The following is an 8469-nucleotide window of genomic DNA, read 5'->3' as shown; positions in this document are numbered from 1 at the left end:
TTAGAGGTGAGGAAGGTGCTCCAACTGTGCCCTTTTGCCTCACGGCGCACGCGTTTCCCAAGTGCTTCTGCTAGTTTGAAATGTACAGGGTTGTTGGGCGTGGGGTAATTGCAAAGGACACACCACGTCTTGTTCTGGGCTCCTCGTGCTCGCCTGCAGTCCCCGTTCCACCAGGGCCTCCTTGGGTTGCGCGGGGAACTGGAGGTGTAGGGAATGTACTTTCTGGTAGCGTCGAGTATGTGGGCCGTGAGGATTTGGGCGGCTTCGTCTACATGCAAGTGTGCTATGCTGTGAGCTGTACATTCGATGTATCTGTGAATATACTACAGGTTGCTTTTGATTCATTTAACCAGTTATGGGAAGATGAACTGCGTGGACCCTTACCTATATAGGTTAGTGAAGTGGGGAAGTGGGGACTACCATATGGGTCCATGCCCACGCCCCACTCAAAACAAAGAAAGAGAACTGCGGAACAAATAGCCAAATCAAGATATGAGTAGGTGTTGTGCACTACGTTATAGTACGTAGGCTGTTTTTGTTGAGAAGGCATGCTCCGGAGAATGTAAGAAACTTCTCTATCAGATGACCTCGGGCATCCGTTCGGGTGGAGACTCGAAGACAGTTGTGCGCATCAAGGTCGCTTGTCAGGATGTATGGTTTGGGTTGCTGGTTAATCAGTGCCTCGAAATCAGACCTCAGAAGTCCAAAATAAGAGATATGTAAACGGAGCATAGCGTTATGAACCTATTAAATATTATCGTACGGATTAATACAGCCTCAAGGACAGTGTCTAAAGACAGAGGTTGGCATGCTAATGATTTCCGTGCGACAATGCCCACGCCACCCGAGTAGTGCGTCAAGCCAGCCTGTCCTTTCTGGATACTAAGCACCTAATTAGGAAAATTGTTTGTTTGGAACTGAGGCAAATTTCTTGAAGACACTTGATACATGGCTAATTGTCATGCAGCACCTCATACACATCAAGATTCTTAAGGAGGCCTCTGCTGTTCATCTAGATGATGTTTTCTGTTCCCGTTATTTACGTTTACGAATGAGTGGTGTGTGTGCTTGTTTATGTGCTATCTCTCGGGGATTCTACTCTCGGAAGCGGCCTTTTGGTCCTTTCTCTTGGCTTGGACATCGCAGGCCGCTCCTTGCGCTGCGTTGTATGTAGGAAGGGCCCGACATTCATCTCCTCGTCAGATGTCAGGGGGGTGCCCGACGGACCGGGCCCCCTGGACGAGGCCCCCTTCGGTGACCCTTAGTTTAAGCTACCACCGCCGAGGGCGTCGGGAGCGCCAGAGGTGGCACGGGCGGTCGTGTGGCTGTGCGAGCCGCTGCCGGACCTCGGTGACCATTCCCTGGGCACCCTCCAACGTACTCGAGGACGGGGAGGCAGGAGCGGGAGTGGCATCGGTCCTGGCGGAGGTGGTTGGCACCACAACCGCCGCTGCCTCAGCAAGCGGTGTTGTTACGGATTGGGCTGCCTGAGGCAACCCAGCGGGAGGCGCGGGCGGGACCAGGTCCGACCCGCTGAACTGGGTCCCTGTGGGCACAAGACGCCGCTCAGCCTCCCGGCTAGCTGCTTCGCCGTACCTCCCATTTTAGATGCGACGCTCAGAGCATATCGTGTGGGCGGCCCTGTCCTTCCTGCGTGCGTCCGTTGTTGTCCGTCCTTCCTGCGTGCGTCCGTTGTCCGCAGCCTTTCCACTCTCTCGCGAGGGGCATTGGATTGGATTGAATTAGATTGGCTTGGCTTGGCTTGGCTTGGCTTGGATTGGATTGGATTGGATTGGATCGGATAAAAGTGGATTGTGTTGGGTTGTGTTGCGTCATAGCCGCGGCAGACGCACTGGCGCTGGCGCGTGCCCAGGTGAGAGCGAGGGTGTTCGGCCCAGCGCGCTCTCACTGCGCCGGTGAGTGGCGCTGCGCGCGGTGCTACGCATGTGCAGTACTCTCTCTCTCCGCGGTCTCCTCTCCTTCGGGCGCGCTGCGCATATAACCGGTGTGCCGCTCTCCGGAAGCCTTTCGGTCTTCGGATGCTCTCCGCTTGCGCTTGAACCGCCCTCAGCGTCGCATCACACCGGGGTTACCGCGAGGGGGGGTGGGCGTAATTTTGTCAAGCTGAAATCTTTCGCACTTTAGGAAGTATGCAGCGTGTGGTCCCTGAAAGTTTGCACAGACGAGATTTTCTGGGGGACAGTTGTCTGAAGAATGATCTTGTTTTGCTGATTTCGCGCATGTTAGTCGACCACGGCAGGCGTGGGGCCTTCCCCAAAGCTCTTGCATTTAAAAGACGGTGCGGGTTGGGGATGTATGGCATGACAGGGCAATGAATGAAACATGCATTTACTGATTTAGGAACTGAGTGATGGTCGAAAATAAATATTACATATATTGTTGCCAATTCCTTTTATCTCGACCAATTATAATACGACTCACTGCTGACACACATTAATTTTTAAGGCCTTCCAAGAGATCAGGTTCAGGTTCATTCATTAGATCTGGCTCAGAGATCACACCCTGGGAGCGGCTGTGGCTTCGCCACCGCTTCTTCAAACAGCACGGGGCCACCGGACGTCGCGGGATGCGGGCGGCTTGACGTCCCTTTCGGGTTGAGGCTGCGCGCGCGCCGCTCGGGGGGTGCACGGTGGGCCGGAAGATGCGGTGAGTTCCCACGCCTGTTCTCGGAAGCGTGAAGCGCTCATCGGGCTGCCGTCGCGGCGGCGGTTGCGCGGTTGGGGACATGGATTCCCTGCCCGCTCGCGCGGCTCCCGGAGTGCAAAGCATCTTCGAAAGAGTGTCGTTGTTACCGCGTGCGTGCGGGGTATTCAGAGCGGAGGGCGCTTCCGATACTTCGGCACGTTTTGCGAACGGTAGCAGGGCTGCACAAACGCCATCCCTATTGACCGCGAGATCGACATGTAGGTGAAGACAGCGTCGCGCAGCTAGTGTGGATGCTCCGCTGAGCGGCCTGGAAGAATACACAAATGCACACTGTGGGCGTGCTGCGTGCGTTTTTCGCGCCGTATGTGCGCACGAAAGGTGCAAAGAAAAGTGGTACGCCGTAGTTCTGTTCCTCAACCTTCAATGTATAGCATGGAAGCGGCAATAAGTTTTCATTATTGCGACAAAAAAGCGGCGACCCACCGGGAATCTCAGAGGGGCCGCAATACTGACAATGAACTTTTACACCCTGGCTCGTAGCAAGGTCTACCTTTCCAGACTATGGGTTTGAACTTTCAATAAAAGCGTCGATAGAAACAAATCATGAAGACTGGATTTCTGGAAGTGAGTTTTCCAAAGCAAATGACACATTGTTGCATTTGTAGGATGCCATTAAATGAGAACACTGCATAACTGCCCCGACATTTTTTCTAAAAGCTCAAAATATTTTTTATGTGTTCGAAATGCAACATAAAATGACTGAACTTTAACTAGCGAAGAGGTATAAACGCAATTGTTCTAACGGGTCTTTTGGCGCCGCTTTAGTTAAATGAAATTTTAGCGACTATAAAGGCAGCTTTGATGAATAACTTTGTGAGATCACTTACTTCGGCTGTCGTCGCAAGTGGACTTGCGAAATTAATTGGTAAAGCACGCAGAACAATCAACATATCATGTTTAGCTACACTTGCAAAGTAACAAGCAGGGTTACAGTGTGTAAACCAAGCTTATTGCACCTCACCGTGAGCACAGCTTTTCTGTTACAGCTGCGCTGTTGACCATTTGCGTTCTTTTTATAATCTAACAAAGGCCTGGAACAGCGAGATGTGCTCGCATTCTTGAGTAATGTCGCTTACGAATCATAAAGATGCAAATGAAGTTGCCCTGTTGCAAATGTAGTAAAACGTTCCTTTTTATTTCTCGTTACAAAACAGCGCAACGGGTTCCCGGTAGCTTCTTGGTTTTGGGAACTGAATCTCGTTTTTATCTTGGCATTTAATTTGTGAGGATTGGTTAAAAAGGCAAGGATAAAAGTTTTTTGTGCATTTCGTTTTTTTTCGGGGGGAAGGCGGGGGGAGGGTTCTGCCGACGTTTCAAGAGCAGCGAGAAGAGAATGCGTGTAACGCGTAAAGCGAAACGTTGGTTATCAGTATTACTTGCAATTAAAACTACGCTAGGCGTCGTGTTTCGTAGCGCTGAAAAAGCAGTACTTGAACAAGTAGAAGCCTGTATTTTCAAAACTGAATAAACCCCCCTTTTGGTCCGAGATTGTCCAGGAATTTTGGGTCACCTTTTTTAAGATGGTATTGAACGCAAGCACTGTGTGGAAAAAAAAAAACCAGCGAGTCGTGGCACACACCCTCCACGCATAAAGGCAACAACGTGCATTATAATCCGCAAGTTTTCCTCTTTCTTTAAACCTAGATCCACCGTAAGACGCGACCATATTAGACATTTGGTCGTGCTGAGCGAAACCGATTTCTGAACAAGGTGATTTATGTCGGGATTTGAAAATGGTATATATAAAAATGACGCACCTAATGCTACAGGACAGACGCAAAGCCACAACTGCTTCATTTTACCGAGAAATCTTTCCAAATTACTCTTGCGCATCCACAGAAACGTATTGTAAATATTACGTAAAATTTGAAACACAGTAGAAGTAGACTATTGAAAAATTCTAGTTATTTTCGAAATGGTACGGGAAGAATTCGATCACACAGGCGCTTGCAGGTGTAAATTACGCCTGCGGTATTGTACGGGCGATAGCGCAAGGGCTCTGTGCAGCGTAATTGTGTTTGTTTGTTCCTTCTATAAGGGCACAGGACACTATTACAAGGTTGTGGCAAATGCACGGGTATGCACAGGTCTTGTCGCTTCTTACCCATTTAGTGTACTAAACTTTCATCCTTTAAATAATCGCCACGCCACATTTAAAAAGCACCCTTTGACGTTCCCAAACGCCAGAAGACGGCAATCATGAATAAGAAAAGTGCAATGTGTCGAAGCAATGTTTATAACTCGTTTCAAACTCAAGCCGTGACCAACCATGGCGGAGATGTTTCGTGGAATTAAACCAGCGTATTAACCCGCAATAGCCGCTGAATACTGCGTTTCTAGAGGAAATTCAAAAGCACAGGTAACTATGTCATTGCTTACTGCCAAACAAGTATGTGCAGCACGCGTCTTGCGCCGCGCGCAACGTGAACGAGCAGACGACGCGAGGGCGCCATCCACACTAGGAGCGGGTCGCCGTGACTCCGCCAGGCGCCGACAGTGTTCGATCTCGGGGCTAAGCAAGGTCAATCACAATGCCTGTACGAGCCAGAAAATCACGGCCGAGAATTAAAGGCACTGTCAGGTCCGGGAGACGTACGAATCGGTGGCGTTGCACTAGTTTCTCCCATTGGACCACGGCTACGCCGAGCAGCCTTAGTTGGCTTTCCCGCTCGCGAGGTGGGAAGTCATGTCGCAAGCTCGCAATCGAATTGCTCTCCGATGAAAATGAGCGAGTATATCATCACCGAACAGCGTAGCAGACGCTCCGCTGCCCAACAACGCCGCAAACATTGGATCAGCGACCGTAATGGCAATTAAAGGCGCTGGTGAGTTCGGGCGTTTCACCCTGCACGCCATCGGGGTGAGGGTCTAAGTCTCACCACCCAATTAATGCAGCCATAGCCGTCGGCGACGAAGTGCTCACCGACGGCGGTTGATGTTTCCCGAATTGCGCTGCCTTTCGGGCGCCGGGCAGGGAGCGTTGCACGCGCAGGCATAGTGGCCCGTTGCGCGGCACTTTCAGCAGACGATGCCGCGATGCGACTCCGCAGCCTCAGCCTGCTGTCCCCGTAACGCTGGCGGGTTCACTTGGCTTGCCACACGGGCGTAGCAGTGGCGTTCCGAGTGCGCTACTGCTCCCTGATCGTCACGCTGCGTGTTCGGTCCCCTCGAGCATTCCACACGGGTGTAGCTGTTGGGTTCCTCACGCGCGGTTTGTCCCCGGCCGTAACCGTGCCACAGCATGCCTTGCTGGGCGTCAGAAGGCGCGCGCACGGCGTGAGAGTACGAATCGAGCACGCGCTCCGACACGTCGTGCGACTCTATTTCCGTGCTCTCCGCGTACGCTGCTGTTGCCGCGCCGCTCGGCATGGGCGGTGGGGACGCACCTTCCCACGCGCACATTGGCTCCCGCGTGGCGTGGGCTGAGGGAGGCGGGCGATAGGTGCGAGCAGCAAGAATGTCGGCTTTGATGCGTTTTGCTTCGCTGACGAGTTCACTGAGGTTGGCAAACTGAGTGCCTCGAAGGTACGCTGCAAAAGTAGGGTGGGCTTGTCTCGTCATGCTCTCAAACTTTTCCACCGCAGACGCCACGGGCTTTGCACGTACAAACAACTATTTCATTGCTCTAATGTATTCGAGCAGAGATTCATCTCATGTTGCGTTCGCATCCCTAGTTCGTTCAACATGCAGCGCTCGTAATCTGGCGGCAGGAGTTCGCTACGAAATAGCGCTTCAAATTCACCCATCGTACATGCGTCGCGTCCCACCAGCGGTTACCATCGTGCAACCTGGGCGGTCAGCGATATAGGCAGAATACGTCCTCTAATCTCCCTGTCGTCTTTACTCGACGCGTCCTGATTACAGTACATCGCCTCCGTAGCACTCATGTGGTCAGAGTAACCGCCGTACTCGGGTAATCTGAGGTTACCGCGTGAGCAGTTAGGCCTGACACTCGGTTGTGCGTGCACCACATTGATCAGGGTTTGTGCGAGATCGACTGCTGCCGTAGGCAGGGGTAGCTCGTCGTGAGACAACACCTGTTTAAGTCAGGCGACGTGTGCCCCAGCCGTAACCGCTTGCAAGGTCTGCGTGGTATGGTACGTTCGTGGCGCAAACGTGGCTGCGTATGACGCGGCCACACCGCTAGAGCTGTGACGCTCGTACACGGCGGGGTCGGGTGCGCTTCAGCTGCGGCACAGCTCCTCCTTTGCAAACATATCCGCTGGGACGCTACGACCAAGTTTGGGAGGGCATGACATCATTGCAGCCCGTGGTAACGACAGGTGGTCGCAAGAAGCGTTCCGCCGGCCGACACCGTGCGGGACGCGGCCAGAGTGGGATAATAGCTCCCGTGACTCTCCCGCGCGGCGCTTTGGTTGGCTGCTTGGATAGCGCTGCCCGGGCCCCAGAGGGTCGTAGGCGTAGTGGTGGCGGCCGACAGGTACGGGACTAGGTAATCATCCCTCGGGCTGTCGGACTGCCTCATGCCGGCAGAAGTGGAATGGCTCGCATAACTCTCCTGCGCGGCGCATTGGTTATCACCGAGATCGGCGCCGCCTCGACAAAGCTCTAGCGTAAGCGCAGTGGCAAACAGCAGTGGGTCGACATTGGGGTCCCGCAACCCGTTACCATGAGCAATCTCGTCTGACAACCAGCCCTCAACTTCAGGATCGAGCAACGAGAAGCAGGGATGCCGCCCTGTCATCGCCAAAAACCTTGGTTGGGCGCCATTGTGGGCTAACGTACGGAATAGTGGAGGACCCCGGCTAGCTCCGCTAGAGAAAGTGCTGCGCGCCGTACACTAGCCCCTGATTAATCCAAAGACTCACGCACGGGTACGGGTACTGAAGTGCGGTATACTGGCTCCGGCAATCCAAAGTAAGGCTTTATTGCCTGGCAAATACAGGGCTTATACAAGATACCCCGACTACAGCTTCCGGGTAGACAGTGGCTCCATTCGCTTGCTCAAGCCGCGGGACTCAGACCTCGATATCCGTCAGCACGGCCTTCGGAGCAGGGGAGACACCCTGTGCGAACATTCAGGGCAGAATCTCTCAGTAGAGTCCCCGCGGAACGCCTTCGCAGGCTGCTCGTCGGCACGGGTAGAGGAAAGGAGGTCTCTTCCGGCCATTAGGAAGAGGGCGTGGACCGAGAATGCGACGAACCGGTCCTCCTTAGCCTTCACCCTCCCCACACCTTTGCGGCTATCCGGTTCAGCACGTCGCCAGGGGTCATGAAGAGGACACGACTTACATGACGCGCCGGCTACCAAAAATGCGGCTACCAGCTCACTCAAAACCTGTGCGGACAAGGAATAGGGACACTAGGATCCCCAACACATTTTCAAGGGCGAACGAGGTGACTGGCAAATGTGCTTTGACCAGTAAAACGCGGGCATTCACTTGAACCCAACCTTACTTCAGACCGAGAAATAAAGAATTTGCTGTTGCTGTTGCTGTACCTGAACCGTGTAAGAAAGGGTGCAATCGACCGCAGCAGACTGGCCGCAGCAATCGACCGCAGCAGACAATTACGACTTCACTACCAAAGTAAGCACCAATCGTTTTTTGGTGCGAGAATTTTGAGAAATTGCTCTCCCTAGAGCCGGTAGAGAGCTCAGCAAGCGTCGAGAAACTGAAGCTTCTCTACGACACTGTAACTTGTGGTATGGATGCGCTGGAGGATCTGAGAACCTTCCATGAGCATTACTAGGTCGTTCTCCATCCCCTCATGCTATGGACC

The sequence above is a fragment of the Haemaphysalis longicornis genome, unplaced genomic scaffold, assembly GCF_048455015.1.
Source record: "Haemaphysalis longicornis isolate Haplotype H1 unplaced genomic scaffold, Haemaphysalis longicornis Haplotype H1 scaffold_2, whole genome shotgun sequence".
In the NCBI taxonomy this organism is placed as follows: Eukaryota; Metazoa; Arthropoda; class Arachnida; order Ixodida; family Ixodidae; genus Haemaphysalis; species Haemaphysalis longicornis.
The sequence above is the reverse complement of the archived record's forward strand: the minus strand, read 5'-3'. Positions refer to the sequence as shown.